The 18,970-nt window shown below is 43.1% G+C and overlaps 1 protein-coding gene across 1 annotated transcript in view; it reads right to left on the reverse strand.

Annotated features, from left to right (window-relative positions):
- Window positions 1-18,970, reverse strand: part of GRIP1 (glutamate receptor interacting protein 1) — a 675,191-nt gene that overhangs the window by 423,560 nt on the left and 232,661 nt on the right.

Here is an 18,970-nt window from a genome sequence, read left to right on the forward strand (position 1 = left end):
GGGGGAGGAGAAACAGGGTTCAGAGAGGAGGAGATGCTGGCTATGGGAGGAAGGGGAAGAAGGGGGAGAGAGATAAAGATGCCAACTGGGGGAAGAATGGGAATAAGAGGGAGAGAGGGGGGATGCTAACAGAGAGAAAGAGTGGAGAGACAAGGGGAGATGTTGACTATGAGCATCATAGGCGTAGACTGGGGGGGGGGCGAGGGGGGGGCAATGCCCCCCCAAACGACGCGAGGCGCAGTCGCGCCATTAGTTAAAAAAAAAAAACACATGCAGGCACGCGCTCCTCTCCATCCGCTTGGCTTCCCTGCCCTCTCTATCTGCGTCCGCCTTCCTCTGACGTCATTTCCTTCGGGCGGGACGCAGACAGAGAGGGCAGGGAAGCCAAGCGGACGGAGAGGAGCGTGTCCGTCTACCCCTCTCTCTTCCTCCCTCCCTCCAGCGCAGGCAGCAGTCTTTTCCAGCGTTCCTGGCAGCGGTAGCGTTGTACACGCTGCCTTTGGCTCTGCCCCGAAGCCTTCTCTTCAAGTTCCTGTTCCCGCATAGGTGGGAACAGGAACTTGAAGAGAAGGTTTCCGGGGCAGACCGAAGGCAGCGTGTACATCGCTACCGCTGCCAGGAACGCTGAAAAGCTGAAGACTGTTGCCTGCACTGGAGGGAGGGAGGGAGGAAGAGAGGGGGTAAACGGAGTCACCATCTTGGACCTCGGGGGGGGGGGGAGCAGAGGGAAGATGGATGGGACTGGGAGGGGTGGGAAGCAGAGGGAAGGAGCAGGAGATGAATGGGACTGGGAGGGGTGGAAGCAGAGGGAAGGAGCAGGAGATGATGGGACTGGGAGGGGTGGGAAGCAGAGGGAAGGAGCAGGAGATGAATGGGACTGGGAGGGGTGGGAAGCAGAGGGAAGGAGCAAGAAATGGATGGGACTGGGAGGGGTGGGAAGGAGCAGGAGATGGATGGGGACTGGGTGGGGTGGGAAGCAGAGGGAAGGAGCAGGAGATGGATGGGACTGGGAGGGGTGGGAAGCAGAGGGAAGGAGCAAGAGATGAATGGGACTGGGAGGGGTGGGAAGCAGAGGGAAGGAGCAGGAGATGGATGGGACTGGGTGGGGTGGGAAGCAGAGGGAAGGAGCAGGAGATGGATGGACTGGGAGGGTGGGAAGCAGAGGGAAGGAGCAGGAGATGAATGGGACTGGGAGGGGTGGGAAGCAGAGGGAAGGAGCAGGAGATGAATGGGACTGGGAGGGGTGGGAAGCAGAGGGAAGGAGCAAGAGATGGATGGGACTGCGAGGGGTGGGAGCAGAGGGATGGACCAGGAGATGGATGGGACGGAGGGATGGTGAGCAGAGGGAAGGAACAGAAGATGGATGGAACTGGGAGGGGTGGGAGCAGAGGGAAGGAGCAAGAGATGGATGGGCATGGTGAGGGTGGGGAGGCAGAGGGAAGCCTACTGGAAAGAAGACACTGCATAAAACAGAAGGACACTGGGATCAAAGCGAATAGAAAAACTAAATGATCAGACAACAAAGGTAAATAAAAGTATTTTATTCATAATTTATTAATTGAAATGTGTCAGCTTTTTGAAATGTGCCATCTGTGATATTTTGCCTGTAAATTTCATTTCCTTCCTCCATATTAGCATATTCATTTGCATATGTATATATGCAAATGATATGCTAATATGCTCCGCCCATTCTTTGCCCCCCCAAATGAAACAGTCAAACTACGCCTATGATGAGCATAGAAGGAGAGAGAGAGATAGAGAAAGAGAGAGACCCTTTTACAAAGCGGCGGTAAGCCCAATGCAGGCTTACCACTCACTAAAAAGGAAGCACCAACAGGCTACCGAAGCAGCCTACGAGTAGTTCCCACCTTCAGCGGCCCCGTGTGTACCAGGTGGTAATCGGACCATAATGCAGTCACATGAGGTATTTTTTGATCAGGGAGTAAGAGTAGCCTTTTCAAGATCATGAAACTTAAAAGAAATACTCAGTCCTTCTCATTTAGCATTGATAGTACCACAAGAAATTTGAATGTGTCTAGAGGACATAAGAAGTGTGGTCACTGCAAACGTGTTCCATGACTGATGAGATTAAAGAATTCACAAATCCAATTGATGGCAGGACCTTTTAAGTTAAAATATAATACAGACTGTCAATACACTTTTGTAGTCTATATTTTGAATGTACATGTCAGAAAATTTGTGTGGGTTAAAACCTCGAGAAGTTTTACATCAGAGAATTACAGAACATTGTTCCGGTGTTAAAAATCAAAGAAGCACATTGGTTGCATTGCATTGAAAGAAATAATGGTTTTGGAATCCTTGTAATTGATCATGTTCAGCCTAATAAGAGGAGAGGAGACCAAAATAAGATTCTAGTAAGATGAGGACAACGTTGGATTTATTTGTTAAAATCCTTACAGTGGTGGAAATAAGTATTTGATCCCTTGCTGATTTTGTAAGTTTGCCCACTGACAAAGACATGAGCAGACCCATAATTGAAGGGTAGGTTATTGGTAACAGTGAGAGATAGCACATCACAAATTAAATCCGGAAAATCACATTGTGGAAAGTATATGAATTTATTTGCATTCTGCAGAGGGAAATAAGTATTTAATCCCTCTGGCAAACAAGACCTAATACTTGGTGGCAAACCCTTGTTGGCAAGCATAGCGGTCAGACGTCTTCTGTAGTTGATGATGAGGTTTGCACACATGTAAGGCAGGAATTTTGGTCCACTCCTCTTTGCAGATCATCTCTAAATCATAAGAGTTCTGGGCTGTCCGCTTGGCAACTCGCAGCTTCAGCTCCCTCCATAAGTTTTCAATGGGATTAAGGTCTGTGGTGACTGGCTAGGCCACTCCATGACCCTAATGTGCTTCTTCCTGAGCCACTCCTTTGTTGCCATTGGCTGTATGTTTTGGGTCATTGTCGTGCTGGAAGACCCTAGCCACGACCCATTTTAAGGCCCTGGCGGAGGGAAGGAGGTTGTCACTCAGAATTGTACGGTACATGGCCCCATCCATTCTCCCATTGATGCGGTGAAGTAGTCCTGTGCCCTTAGCAGAGAAACACCCCCAAAACATAACATTTCCACTCCATGCTTGACAGTGGGGACGGTGTTCTTTGGGTCATAGGCAGCATTTCTCTTCCTCCAAACACGGCGAGTTGAGTTCATGCCAAAGAGCTCAATTTTTGTCTCATCTGACCACAGCACCTTCTCCCAATCACCCTCGGCATCATCCAGGTGTTCACTGGCAAACTTCAGACGGGCCGTCACATGTGCCTTCCGGTAGCAGGGGGACCTTGCGGGCACTGCAGGATTGCAATCGTTATGTCGTAATGTGTTACCAATGGTTTTCGTGGTGACAGTGGTCCCAGCTGCCTTGAGATCATTGACAAGTTCCCCCCTTGTAGTTGTAGGCTGATTTCTAACCTTCCTCATGATCAAGGATACCCCACGAGGTGAGATTTTGCGTGGAGCCCCAGATCTTTGTCGATTGACAGTCCATTTTGTACTTCTTCCATTTCCTACTAGGCACCAACAGTTGTCTCCTTCTCGCCCAGCGTCTTACTGATGGTTTGTAGCCCATTCCAGCCTTGTGCAGGTGTATGATCTTGTCCCTGACATCCTTAGACAACTCCTTGCTCTTGGCCATTTTGTAGAGGTTAGAGTTGACTGATTCACGTGAGTCTGTGGACAGGTGTCTTTCATACAGGGTGACCATTGCTGACAGCTGTCTGTCATGCAGGTAACGAGTTGATTTGGAGCATCTACCTGGTCTGTAGGGGCCCAGATCTCTTACTGGTTGGTGGGGGATCAAATACTTATTTCCCTCTGCAGAATGCAAATAAATTCATATACTTTCCACATGTGATTTTCCGGATTTAATTTGTGGATGTGCTATCTCTCACTGTTACCAATAACCTACCCTTCAATTATGGGCTGCTCATGTCTTTGTCAGTGGGCAAACTTACAAAATCAGCAAGGGATCAAATACTTATTTCCACCACTGTACAACCACGGGGCATGAATTCACAAATAGAACGGATGGATTTTTTTCTGAAGAATCTTTTAGTCTGCCATACTAGGCAGGGCTGGCTGGGTTCACATCAGGCTCTGCAACTTAGATTAAATAACTACATTTTCTGCTTATTTTCTGCATATTTACAACCCAAACTTTTACTGACTTCTGCTCAGTCTGTGTTGAGGCACCAGTCCTCAACTTTACTCGGAACTTCTTCTATTTATTTTTGGCTGGAGAAAGGAAATTTTATCTCCCCTAAATAACTCTCCTTATGCTCTGAGATTGGAGCTAGATCCTTATTTACATCTATCCTTCCTCTGGGACAATAAAGAAAAAGCCTATAGCAACCTGCATCAATTGGACCATCCAAGGATATCAGAACCAGAAACTCTAAAGTTCATCCTGCAATCTGTGAGTTAAAAATTTATTTTAACTATATAATCTACTTCTATAACTCTGAATCTTTTAGATTCCTTAAAACTAAAGGAAACCTATGCACTGTCTCCAAGAATTTCACATAGAAGTGGTAAGTGCAGCCATTTGTTTCTCTATTTGATGGAAGACTTTGATCTCACAGGCCTGGTCTGAACTTACAACTTTAAAAAGGTCTTTTTCTTCCAGCAATTAAAGCCTAAACCCTGCATTGCCAACTAGGAAGACTGCTGATCTATAGGGTGTACTCCAAAGAGTGGATTGCAGCGCCACCCAGTGAAATTTTACCTAACTAGCTTCTGACACAAAAATGTGTTATGTAAGCATCCCAGTGGTGTATGGGAGAGGAAACCATAACCACAACAAACCAAAGAGAAGGCAAAAGTGTAAGAGGTCAAACACCTACATAACAGTACTTAAAAGATCACCTCATTGTCACACCAAAGCTACCCACAGCACCCCCAGACCACCCTTGGGATCTATAGGACTGGTGAATGCCAGATCAGCTGCAAAGAAATCCTCGGTGATCCATGATGCCATAAATGAACAGCATCTTGACATCCTAGGAATAAGTGAAACCTGGCTAGATGAAAGTGGGGGTTTACCACTGGTTGAACTATGCCCAACAGGTTTCAACATCAAACATCAACCAAGACCTGGAAGACAGGGTGGAGGGGTAGCAGTCTTGATTTGGGACACAATCAAACTGCGCAGGATATCCATCCCCCAGCTACATGGATCAGAATCTCTTTTAATCCAACTTGAAGAGGAGAAACCAATCTGGCTGCTCATGGTTTACAGAGCACCTCATACCAACACATCATCTGTGCAAGAACTACTAGACCTGATTACTCAAGTGACCCTGGATTACCCTAGGCTGGTGATCATGGGAGACTTCAATCTACACATCAAAACCCCAGATACCACCACAGCTGCCTTTCCGGACACGATGACAGCACTAGGATTTACACAAGTGATCTTTTCTCCAACCCACGAAAAGGGTCACATACTAGGCTTGGTATTCTACAAAGGGGTGGATATCCCTGAATTATGGGATAACAATATTGAAATAACACCCCTATCATGGTCAGACCATTTTCTAATTAAATTCTCCCTAAGTGACCACCTGAAACAAATGGCACCTCCCAGAGTTTGGAAGGAGATCAGAGACAAAAAAAAAGCTGACCGCTGAGAATTTCCTAGAGGCCTTGGACTATCCACATGTAGATGAAAAGACAACACTGTCAGAACAAGTTGACATCTGGAATACACACTTAGCCAAGACCTTAGAGAAAACAGCACCACTAAAAAAGGTCTTATGCCCCACTCACAAACGCTCACCTTGGTTTTCTCCAGAACTTCGGATCCTTAAACGCGAAGGACGAAAACTGGAAAGGAGATGGCACAAATCTCACCAGGATGAAGGCAGGAAGCACATGACAAAGTACCGCCAAGCATTAACAGCAACCAAAAACAGTATTTCTCTCAATGCATGCACTGGCTTCCAATTCAACCAAGCAGCTGTTCAGTATAGTAAACAGCCTACTGCAACCCCCACAACAGAACCAGCCTGCCCAGTCTAAACTGAACTGCAATGATTTTGCTGCATACTTTGCCAACAAAATTAAAAGCCTCCACCAGGATTTACAAGCAATCCCACCCAGTGCCCAACCAGTCAACCAGGGGTGCACAAACTCGCCCCCTCCAAACAGAGACAGATGGAACACTTTTAACCTAATGACAGAGGAGACCTTTGACAAAATCCTAAGAGACCTTTGACCAACTACCTGCCCCCTCGATCCCTGCCCATCAAAGATAGTGCAGCAGGCAAGTATGGGCCTTATAGAAGGTGCCACAAAAATTGTGAACACCTCTCTTTATAATGGGCAACTACCAACAACATTATAAAGGCCAGTGGTTCACCCTCTGCTGAAGAAAAACAAACTTGACCAGGACAAACTTGAAAGTTACAGGCCAGTATCCAACATCCTGTTTCTAGGGAAACTCATAGAACAAAAAGTCTGTGTTCAACTTAATGAATGGCTAGAAAAGAGTAACTGGCTAGATCCATGTCAATCTGGATTCAGACCCGGTTATGGAACAGAAACGGTCCTCGTATCCCTGCTAGATGATCTTCACAGAAACCGAGACAAGGCATTTGCCTCAATGTTAGTACTGCTAGATTTCTCAGCAGCTTTTGACACCGTGGATCATGATATCTTGCTAGCACGACTGACAGAAACAGGTATCAGTGGAACAGTACTTGCCTGGTTCATATCCTATCTATTTGACAGGCAACAATCCATAATGTTTGGCAACAATTCATCACCACCATGGACACTGACCTGTGCGGTACCACAAGGATCGATACTGTCACCTATTCTGTTCAACGTCTAGCTCAAGCCACTAGCAGAGCTGATTCGGTCAATGGACACTCAGTTCTACATCTATGCGGATGATGTGCAGCTACTCATACCCATTGTACCTGACTTACCTACAGCCTTGAATAAACTGACTACCTGTCTAACATCAATTCAAGAATGAGCTAAACTCAACAAACTTTGCCTGAACCCAAGTAAAACCAAGCTTTTCTGGGTCCCTAACACAAGTGGATACATACCTGACAACAAAATCCCTTTTGGAAAGTATGAACTCTCCCTCAAATCACAAGTCAGGAACCTTGGAATACCGTTAGAGTCAACACTTACTCTGATTCCCTAAATCAAAGCAACCTTCAAGAGCTGCTTCTATTATTTGCAACAGCTACACTGCCTCTCTCCTTACATCGAGAAGGTAAATCTTATCCCAGTTGTGCATGCCAAGGTAACATCGACTGGATTACTGCAATGCACTATTCAATGGTCTGACTACAAAGGGCCTGCACCAGCTCCAGTTGATTCAGAATGCAGCAGCAAGACTCATAGAAGGTTGCAAGCGACGTGATCACATCACACCATTTTTCCAAAAACTTCATTGGCTACCAGTACAATACAGGGCTAAATTTAAAACTCTATGTCTGACCTTCAAGGCCCTGAAAGGAAATGACCATGAGTATCTAAAGAATAGGATGATCCTCCACACACCACCAAGGACACTAAGGTCCTCCCAAGGACTTTCACTAACTACACCCTCTCCAAAAGACATTACACGATGTGATACCCGCAAGTGAGCCTTCTCCGGAGTAGCCCCCACACTCTGCAATGCATTGCCTGAAAGGCTCTGCTTAACACAAGACTATCTCTACTTCAGGAAGCAGGTGAAAGCTTGGCTCTTCAACCAAGCCTTTAATGGAAGAAGTAACCAGTGGCGTACCAAGGGGGGGGGGGGGGGCGGTCCGCCCCGGGTGCATGCCGCTGGGGGGTGCCGCGGCGCGCGCCTGCTCTGAGTTCGCTGACTTTGCACGTTCGCTGCAGCTCCCTCTGCCCTGGAACAGGTTACTTCCTGTTCCGGGTCAGAGGGAGCTGCAGCGAGCGCGCGAAGTCAGGGAACTCTGAGCAGGCGCGCGCTGCGGCACCCCCCCCAGCGGCGTGCACCCGGGGGGGGGGGGTCCGCCCTGCATCGGGGGGGGGGGGGGGTGCTGCACCCGGGGGGGGCGGGGCGCAGCCCCGGGTGTCCGCCCCCCTAGGAACGCCACTGGAAGTAACTAACTGTTAGTCTCACTCACACATACAAGGAGTGACTCAGGCTGCACATACTGCAGCGGGACATGTTTATTCACTCCTCCATGTGCAACTTTCTTCAAATCCGTCACCGTACTTGTCTAATTCTTCCTATTTCTTACCCATCTATATGTTTTATACATTGCTTTACCCTTCACTACCAATTATAATGCTCTATAATATTGTGTTGACATTGCTAGTATACCATGCCGCTACTTTATATTGTTTTGGAAATATTTTTACTGCGTAATTGCCTATTGCTCATGTTTCCTCTATTCTTACTGTACACCGCCTTGAGTGAACTCCTTCAAAAAGGCAGGTAAATAAATACAGAACTTAATATGTTTCAATTAATTTATTGACAATGAGACATGCTTTAGTCTACTTAAAGGGTATAGTTCTGGTTCCGGTTGTAAAGTTGCGTCACACAGCTGGGGACAAACGCCATTTTGGAAGGTGGCATCTATGGACTATAGTGAGTGTGTACTCTGCCGTTCTTGTTTTTTGTTGAAGATATCAGTATTATGGCTGATATGATTATAGTTTCCCGCAGGTCCTGAGAGCACCTTAGTCCCCTGAAGAAGCTTTATTGGGAGAGTGAATGGAGAGCCCCTTTGGGTGTATGAATCTCTCTCTCTCTCTCTCTCTCTCTGGTTTCCACAAAAACGCTTGGTTGTTACCATACAAAGACAGCATGCAAATCCATGACACTTTGCCACCCTTTACCCTCTCTCAACTCCTCTTCCCAGGTCCAGCATCTCTCTACTCTCTTCCCCATCCATCCTCTAATCTCTCTTTTTCCCACCTCCAATCACACCCCATCCCAGCGTCTCTCCATCCACCCCCTTTTCCCTGTACATTCAGCATTTATTCTGCACTTCCCATCCCCTCATCTGAGCTCTCTCTTCCCTCTCTCCCCCACCTGTGCTTTAGCACCTTTCCCTTCCGCCCCACCTCCCCATGCGATGTGGTGGCTCTTTATCCCTTCCCTTACCCCCTAATCCATGGGGTTTGGCTCTCTCATTTCCACCACACACACACAAACACCCACCCACATGGGTTCTGTGTTTTTCTCTCCCTTTATCACTCCCGACTAGCTCTGCCACTCCTTCAGTCTTTCTAGGGGGTTGCCAGCAGTGTCAATGATAGAATCATGCTGCCTTTCAGCTGGCTCCTGAATAGCTTTCCCTCTGCCGGAATCCTGCCTTTATGGGAACAGGAAGTTGTAGTTAGAGGGGAAAGCTTTCGGAGCTGGGAAAAATGACAGCATTGCTTCACTGATGCTGCCGGCAACCCACTAGAAAATTGGGGATCCAGATGCTGCTGGTGACCCACTGGAAGACTTGGGGGAGTGCCCCAAGTTACCTGCAGGGCAGCAGGAATTGAGATGCCCTGATGGAAAGAGCAGCTCATTTGGGGATGCAATGTCCCCTTTGCCCCCCTCTTCCCCCCAAGCTGCAACCCATTGAGAGAGTGGAGGGAAGGTGAAGTGAAGGGAGAGATAGGGTGCCTGGGTCAGCTAAGAGCAGATGGGGCTACTACAAATATTATGTAGTTGTCCACTAGAGCACAACAACAACAATAAAAGTGTAATGCACATGGCAAGAACTGACCAATGGAAAACCAGCCTGTATGTTAATGGGCAATTTTTATTTGAATCTGGTATAGCTGTTGTGGTGATAATCTGGAGATACTCAAGGGGGGGAGGGAGAATAGACAGCTTAAAAAGTAACAAGAAAGCTATTGCTTATCCTTTTAAAGAGAGTTCTCCCATACCTGAAGGTAATTCTGTTAAGCATTGGGGAAGAGAGAGACGGCAATGCAGGAGGAGGCGCTAGAGGATCTTGATGACGATGGCAATGTAGCTGAGGAGTTCTCTCCGGGAAGAGATGAACTTGAAAGATTAGGTAGACTAAACTGTGTTTTACTTACAAAATTAAACCATTATCACACTGCAACAATGTTGACTTCCAAATCACACAATAAAGACTGGAGTTCACTGCCTACATCAAGCTCAAAAAGGTCTAAATGGGACCCGCTGTCTCCAGAAAAAATGGCGGCTGCCAAAAATATATCTTATCGACTTCTGATGCTCTCTTAGATGAGATCAAAGCTATACAGGAACTTAATACTAAACATTTTAACACAACATGTGAACTAAAAGCGGATACAGCCTCAATCACCTCCACTCTTGCTGATTTTAACTCCAAATAAGAGGATCTTCAGATGAAGGTGGATCAAAATACTGCGAAACTTGTGCTGCAATGAAAACTCACTGATGATAAATTACATATGTAGAGAAACGGATTGAAACTCCTCATGAATAGGATCCTTGGCCTGGTCGAGGATTGCAAAGGCTCTGATATACTCAAATTTCTAAGCTCATGGATCCCTTCGTTCCTGTACCTCAAGCTTAACTCTCCAATTGAATTTGAAAGGGCTCATCATATGCCAATGAAACTAAAATCAGGAGCCAAATCACCTAGGCCGATAGTGACGAAGATTCTGAAATTCCCTCAAGCTCTTCATATCTTAACTTCTGCAAGGGCTATTCCATCTGTTATATTTGAATGGTGAAAAATTAACTTTGTTCCGGATTTATGAAGGACTACAGCTCTTAAAGGGAAACAATTTTTGTAGCTTCGTCAACACCTAAAGGACTTAGGAGCCTGATATCCAGCTAAAATAAAAGTCACTCTTGACAACAACACGAGGTCCTTCTAATCACTAGAGGGGCTCCAAAGTTTTCTGGATCAGTGTGCCTTGAATGGAATGGTTGTATGAACTCTCCGATACTTGCCGGTAATCTTCAATTTTTTTCAATTTCTTCAATATTCTCACCAGTCATCTCACTTATTTAGTGTGGACAGTGATGTAAAACTTTACCATGCATTATTTTTCAGTCTTGGTTACAGTCATCAACTGAAAATTATTTTTACATGCAGTTTTTTTTCTCTCAAGATAGGACTGTTTAGTTGTTAATGACGGAATTATTTCATAACACTAAGTTCTACTCTAATAATTTTAAACTGGTTATCCAGTTTACAAATATTGTGGTTAACAGATTTACCTTTGTTATTGCTAATGATTTTCAATGCAATCCTTCATTTCAGCAAAACTCTCTTCTTTACAATTCCAACTTTAGTTTACAATCTAAAATCTTTTTTTTTTACTTTATTTATTGATTTTTAAGCAACATAATATTTATAAAAACATATAACAGCATATAATATGGAACAATTAAGAAAAAAACGTACAGGTCAGTGAGATGATAAAAATAAAACAGGACAGTGTGCGCAACATACTTTAGAGAGCTAATTCCCTTCACAAGTCGCATAGTTGTCTAGCAGCGACCATGCTCTATGGAAAGAGGAGATGCAACCAAATCTTATGGCAGCCAGTTCCTCATATCGCCTATAAGAAACACAGCAGATTCCACATTCGTGATATGAAACAAGCTGATTATTCTTCCAATGACAAGAGAAATCATTAAGTTAAACAGTTTGGCATATTTAGGAGGAAGTGACAAGTCAGGAGTCGAAGCCTTGAGGATTAGTATTTTAAAAGATAGAGCATCTTGGATTGTAAATATTTTCTGGGTGGTGCCACAAACTGACCTCCAGTACGACTGAAGATTACAACAAGAGAAAAGCAAATGTTCTAGGGAACCCACCACAGACTGACATGACCAACATAGATTTGAAACACTTGGGTGTAATCCAGTAGGATTTATGAACAATATAATAGGTAGACTGTAGAAGGGCAGCTGAAAGGGAGGAACGCATAGTTTTTGTCCAAAAAAGATCCCACTCCTTACTGGACAGCGAGACATGCAGTTCATTTTCCCAAGCAGAGGTAAGATCATAACATACATTAGGCTTTGACATTTATTTATTTATTTGTTACATTTGTATCCCACATTTTCCCCACCTATTTGCAGGCTCAATGTGGCTTACAATACATCATGAATGGTGGAAGTATATTAGAAATAGACATTTAGTGTAACAGAAGAATCTTAGGTAACATGATAATTTGCATGAGTTTATACAGTTTAGATGCAGATTTTGGATCCATAAGGGATTGACATAAACTGCTGAAACTTGAGATTGTGGATTGACGGTCCGATGCAGTAGGATAGCAATGCTAAATAATCTGAGTCAGATTTTTCAAAAAAGTGCTAAGCGATTGGGGAATGTTATAAAGAGTACAAAAATCCTGAAAAGGAGTAATAGTGACACCTGACAACAAATGACTTGGCGACCAAACATTGGCTAAATGCCATATTTTGTGAAGATTGAGTGGAGCTTTAAGAGGAAAAGTAGAATTATACCAAATAGACATATCAACAGAGCTTGACCATTTGAACTGTAAGAGAGAACATACAAAATTTATTGAGTGTGCTGAATGTTTAATCACCTGATGATGTGAGGCATAGCGGAATCTATTCATGGTTGGAAGTAAATTCAATGGTAGAGGAAATATTTGTTCTCTTTCAAAGAGTACCCATCTGGGGGTTTCAGTTGAAAAACAGGAGTACCATTGTTTGGCCTGGGACACCTGAAAGGCCAAATGATATAGCTTAAAATCTGGTACGTTTAAACCCCCAAGACTTTTGGGCAGCTGAAGTTTTTTAAGAGAGATTCGAGGCACAGAAGACTTCCAAAGAAATTTAGTAATTAATACATGCAGCTTTTTGTAGAGTACATCTTTGAATAGGATTGGAACCATACTGAAAATGTAGTTAAGTTTTGGTACTAGCACCATTTTTATAGCTTCAATTTTACCCCACCAAGACAAGAACAACCTGGTCCATGAAGTCAGTAAATCCTTAGCATAGGCGGTCGGGGGCCCAACTGTTTGGGGAGGCTAAAGGGGGCGGGGTTAGGGGTGGGGCCAGGGGTGAAGCTTAAATCCATAATTGTCTGATAACACACAGAAAAATAAATAAAAATAGTCACAATTAATACTTTATTAAATTTAGATATTAGATATGTATCATATGTCACCAAGCCTTTAATGGAAGAAGTAACCAGTGGCGTACCAAGGGGGGGGGGGGCGGTGGGGGCGGTCCTACCAGATCAGAATCTGAAATTAACCACCTGCAAAAACCAATCACGGAGGAAGAAATCATTGAATCTATAGCACAGTTGAAATTTGAGAACGCTCCTGGCCCATGCGGCTTGTTGGGAGAGTTTTATAAGATCTTCAAAAAGTCTTTGCTACCTTATCTAACACTTTTATTTCAAACCGTAGAAGTGGATAATGACACGTTTCACAGAATCTCTGAAGCTGTTATATCGGTTTTACCTAAACTGAATAAAGATCCCTCCTCTGTGCTTAATTACAGACAAATTTCCTTACTTAATTTTGATTATAAGATTTTGGCTACAATTCTCTCTAATAGACTTTAAAACATTTTAGGTACTATTATACACCCAAATCAGGTTGGTTTTATGCATAACAGATACAAAATGGATAACTCTTGACTCTTTCATCAGCTCTCGGTTATATCAAAATCTCCTATAATTGCAATGTCAATTGATGCTGAAAAAGCTTTTGACAGAGTTGAGCGGGATTTCTTATTCGCAACTATGGAATGATTTGGAGCTCCTATTTCCTTTATCAACAAAGTTAAAATATTTTACACAAACCCTTCTGCCAGAATCTTAGCAAACAACACATTATCAAAATACATACATTTAAAGTGAGGCATGCAACAGGGCTGTCCTCTCTCTCCCCTCTATTATTTAATATCACCTTAAAGCCTCTCCTTATAAGAATTCGACAATCTAAGGATACTGAAAGAATACATACTAAACCTTTGGAACTGAAAGCAGCAGCTTATGTGGATGATATGTTTTCCTTCTCTAACCCTCAAGTATCAATCTGGTCTATTTTGGCCTTAGTTAATAAGTATGCAAAATATTCTGGATATAAAATAAACAAAAAAAATGGAAGTTATTCCTTTGAATATTTACACCACACCAGACATTGTTCCCCATATGGTTTGTTGTGGTCTTCCAAGGGTCTGAGATATCTGGACCTTGATCTCTTTCCTGACTTAACTTCTACTTTGGAAATTAATACAACAAGAATAATAAATATGGTTAAAACCCAACAACATGGAATCCCCTCCATCTCACACATGGAATCCCCTCCATCTCACGTGGTGGGGATGTTTAGAAACCATGGTCCTCATGCCCAAGATAAATTATACTTTTAGTATGCTACCTCTTCTCTTATCAGTTAGTTTTTATAAATCATTAGTCAAATTATTATCCCAACTCTTATGGGCATCAAAAACCCCAAATATAGCCCTCAAAACTTTAAAAAATACAAGAGAGTTAGGGAGTGTAAATTTCCCTGGATTTCTTGCTCTTTCATAAATCCAAGATAATTTATCGTATACTTCAATTTAGCTTATTGTGGAGCTGGATTTATAGAATCCTTAATTACAGACCATCTACCATTTTTCATCCTCTAGGAATTGTCTCTGAATAATATCATATTGTCCTCTCATACCTGTCTCCTGGAACTTGGTAAACTAATGGAAATTCCAAATGAACTCTCCATACATGCTCCAATCTGGGGCAATCCCAAACTAAAAATTAATGGTTGTTCCTTTTTCTGGAAAGTCTGGTCTCAAATGGGATAGTTATTTAATCAAATTGTCTCTAATAATGATATAATTTCCTTCTCTGATATTCAATCAATGTTTCCTTTATCTGCCAACAATTTTTTCAAATGGATGCAATTAAAACAATGTAAACTCTCTCTCACAAGAACCAAGTAACTTTTCAATTATATAAAGTATTCCTTTCAGGACATGCTGTTATTCTCATCTCCATAACTCTTGGGAACAAGACATACAACATAAATTTTCCCAAAAGCTATGGAAATGGTTTTGGGCCAAACTGGGAAAACCATTATCCTCAGCTAACTTTCTACAACCTCTTTTTTCCTCCATCATAGAGCTATTTGGACACCACAAAAAACGTTTCTCACAAAGCTATCTCAAAATAATATTTGTTGGTCATGTAAATCCAAAGTGGGCACTCTCAAACATATGGTTTATGAATGTCATCTCACTTATTCCTTTTGGTCCCACATATGGTATATGATAACATCTATCCTCCCAATTCAGGATACTCTCTCTATGAAACTTATTTTCTTTTTCAGATTCTAAATTATTGAACATACTACTTGCTATTGCTATTAAATCTGTTATGATCAATTGGAAGAATAATGCTATACTTTCGAACCATTTTTGATGGCAGTCCATTCTGCAAATACAAAATTTTGAACTTGCCTTAGTGGACAAACGGAGCACTAGTTCATATAAGTTAAAAATTTGTCCCTCTGTTTACTAAGCCGCGCAAGAGGCTTGGACACGCTAATGCCAACACAGCCCGTTCACTTTGAATGGGCTGTGTCAGCATTGCCACATGGCTTAGTAAACAGGGGAGTTGGTCAAAAGTACAAACATACCTCAAAGCTCAATAGCTCTTTTCTTCTCAACTTGTTTTTTCCTATGTTTGTAACTAGGATTTGACACCTCTCATAATACTCATATCTTTCTCATATATATTTATAACTATGAAGGGCATAATCGAAAGGGATGCCCAAGTTTTGCTGAGGATGTCCTCGCAAAACGTCCCGGTGGAGGGGCGGAGAAACCCGTATTATCGAAACAAGATGGACGGCCATCTTTCATTTCGATAATACAGTCGGGGACGCCGGTCGTCCTTAGATTTGGTCGTTTCTGATTTTCGGCAATAATGGAAACCAAGGACGCCCATCTCAGAAACGACCAAATGCAAGCCCTTTGGTTGTGGAAGGAGCCAGCATTCGTAGTGCACTGGTCCCCTTGACATGCCAGGACACCAACCGGGCATCCTAGGGGGCACTGCAGTGGACTTCACAAATTGCTCCCAGGTACATAGCTCCCTTACCTTGTCTGCTGATCCCCCCAACCCCCCCCCCCCCAAAACCTACTACCCACAACTGTACACCATTACCATAGCCTTTACGGGTGAAGGGGGGCACCTACATGTGGGTACAGTGGGTTTGTGGTGGGTTTTGGAGGGCTCACATTTTCCACCACAAGTGTAACAGGTGGGGGGGGGGGTGGGCCTGGGTCCACCTGCCTGAAGTGCACTGCACCCACTAAACTGCTCAAGGGAACTACATACTGCTGTGATGGACCTGAGTATGACATTTGAGGCTATTTTTAAAGATATTTTTTCAGGGTGGGAGGGGGTTAGTGACCACTGGGGGAGTAAGGGGAGGTGATCCCTGATTCTCTCCAGTGGTCATCTGGTCAGTTCGGGCACCTTTTTGTGCCTTGGTCATAAGAAAAACAGGCACAGGTAAAGTGTCCAAGTGCTCATCAGGGACGCCCTTTTTTCCCATTATGGGTCGAGGATGCCCAAGTCCCGCCTTCACTACGCCTCTGATACGCCCCCGTGAATTTTAGTCATACCCGTGACAGAAAGCAGTTGGGGACGCCCAAAATCGGCTGTTGATTATGCCAATTTGAGTGATCCTGTGAGAAGGATACCCATCTTCCAATTTGTGTCGAAAGATGGTCGTCCTTCTCTTTCGAAAATGAGCCTGTATATAAAACTTATCATTAGTCAACCCATTATATTTCATTCTCTATATAAACATTATATATTGTTGTTGTGGTTATATATGTTTCTTATGATTGTATTGCAAAACTTGAGGTCATGATTACACTGTCCCATTTGTATTCTAGTGAGTAGTTTCCCTATTCCCCCCCCCCCCCACCAATAATCAGCTTCAGTTACCTTTACTTAGTGTGTGTGCATTATTAACCCCAACTTTATTTATTACTTTTAATGGATACTTCTCCCCAAAGTGTGTAGATGTTGATCATTTTCTCTGCCTTTTCTCTCAGTGAGCAATTAGCATATTGTCACTCACTGTGTTGCTCATCTCTTCCCTTAGTTTAGTGATGTAACAGTTTTCAAATGGTTATTATTTTTCACAAGGCTGCTTACTGTTAGAGCAGAATGTCAATTAGAATGCTTTCTTTCTTTCCCAGACAATTTATCTTACCCACAGAGAATAATCTGGTTCCCAAAATCATTTTAACAAAGACTTCTTCTTTTCCTTCTGTTTCTGAAAAGCTCCTTCCTTTAAGGGGGGAGGGGGGGGGGGTCACTAGGGAACATTTTAGCAGCTTAGAATTTAGCTTTTTATCTGCACCAGGAATGGAGTCAGGTATCCACTGAGCTTGACTGCATCACGTGAGCCCCTCCCCAACTATTTCATGTTGTATGAAATATTTGGAGCCGGGGAATTGATAAATGAGAGGAAGCATTTTAAAAGATCATCTACTGGTTGACACAGGCTCCTGTGTTGGCAATCTTCTGTCAATAAATTCTATGCACACTACATACTGACTAGCCTGGATGGATGTGGTACACTCCTGTATCAAGAATACCTTCATTGTATGAGATTGGTCACCTTTACTAGCCCAAACTTGTCAGATGGAATTTCTATATGAAGCCAAGTTTGCTATAGGGTCAATTCTATAACTTGGAGCCTCAAATTAGGCACCACAATAGTGCATACTGAGCATTAATAAAGCCTTCTGTTCATTAGTTGCTCCAATTTTAAAACAACTGATTTCTCTGGTGTGTGTTCTCAGATCATTATAAAAAGCTAGATGTTGGATTAGGTTCCTGCCTGTAGTAAGATAGAAACTGTAAGTGGATGAAATTTGGAATTTACCTTTGAAAACTGAAGCATGTAGATGGAATGTCTTGGTAAGGGAAGTATTTGGTTATTATAGTATTAAATTGAATAGCTTATGTGCTAGTGAATAATGAAAACAATATGAACAGTGAATGGTAAAGAACTTTAAACATAAATGATAGAACATTGGAACCTATGATTAAATTGTCAGGCATTCAGGGGCAAATTCTATAAATGGGCGCTGAAAAGAATTGGCACTAAGCACTAGTCTATAACGGGCATGTGCCTTTTATAGAATAGGACTTAGTACCGATTCTTGTGCCTAACTGTAGGCGCCAAGCGTGGTATAAATACTGGTGTCCAACTTAAGAATGCTGCAGTATTCTGTAACCATAAGTGCAACTTTTCAGAATGCCCCTGACGTGCCCATGGCCATGCCCTCTTGGAGTTACATGCTAGTAGAGTTAAGCGCCATGCCTTATATTTATTTATTTATTTATTTGTAACATTTATATCCCGCACTTTCCCACTCATTAGCAGGTTCAATGCGGCTTACAAATCCTGCAGGTTAAACAAAGTAGCATAAAATGGATGCAGCTATAATACAGTAAGTAAAGAGGAGGTTGTTTAGAATAGAGCGCAGCCAGATGTGCACACAAATCTTGTGGTGCCAATTAACTTCAATAATTGGTTGTTAGCATCCAATTATTGGTTAAGGGCTTGTTATTCAATGTGTGCAATTAATTTGTGCACACTGAAGGGGTCAGTGCTTAATTCAACTAATAAAGGTCACTTAAATATGAGGTTCCTCTGGGTGGCTGCTGAAGGAAATTCTTGCAATTTATATAAGAGTTTTGTTTTGTTTCTACAGTGCATTCTCACTATTCATGAATACTGAACCATTGCTCCTATGGGAAAATAGAGGTTTGGTTTCAGGTTTATCTGTGTTTCTAAAAAAACTTCGGATAGCGAATAATAGACTCTATGGGAATTAGGGGGTTAGGTTCCTGCTCTGGAAAACCACACAGGATTGGTAGCTTGCAATTCACTCCCTGGATGCTTGGTGGCCATTCCCAGAAGCAAACGCCAAAACGAGAAAAGTGAAAGCAAAGAAAGCTGTTTTGAAACACA

The sequence above is a fragment of the Microcaecilia unicolor genome, chromosome 10, assembly GCF_901765095.1.
Source record: "Microcaecilia unicolor chromosome 10, aMicUni1.1, whole genome shotgun sequence".
Classification (NCBI taxonomy): domain Eukaryota; kingdom Metazoa; phylum Chordata; class Amphibia; order Gymnophiona; family Siphonopidae; genus Microcaecilia; species Microcaecilia unicolor.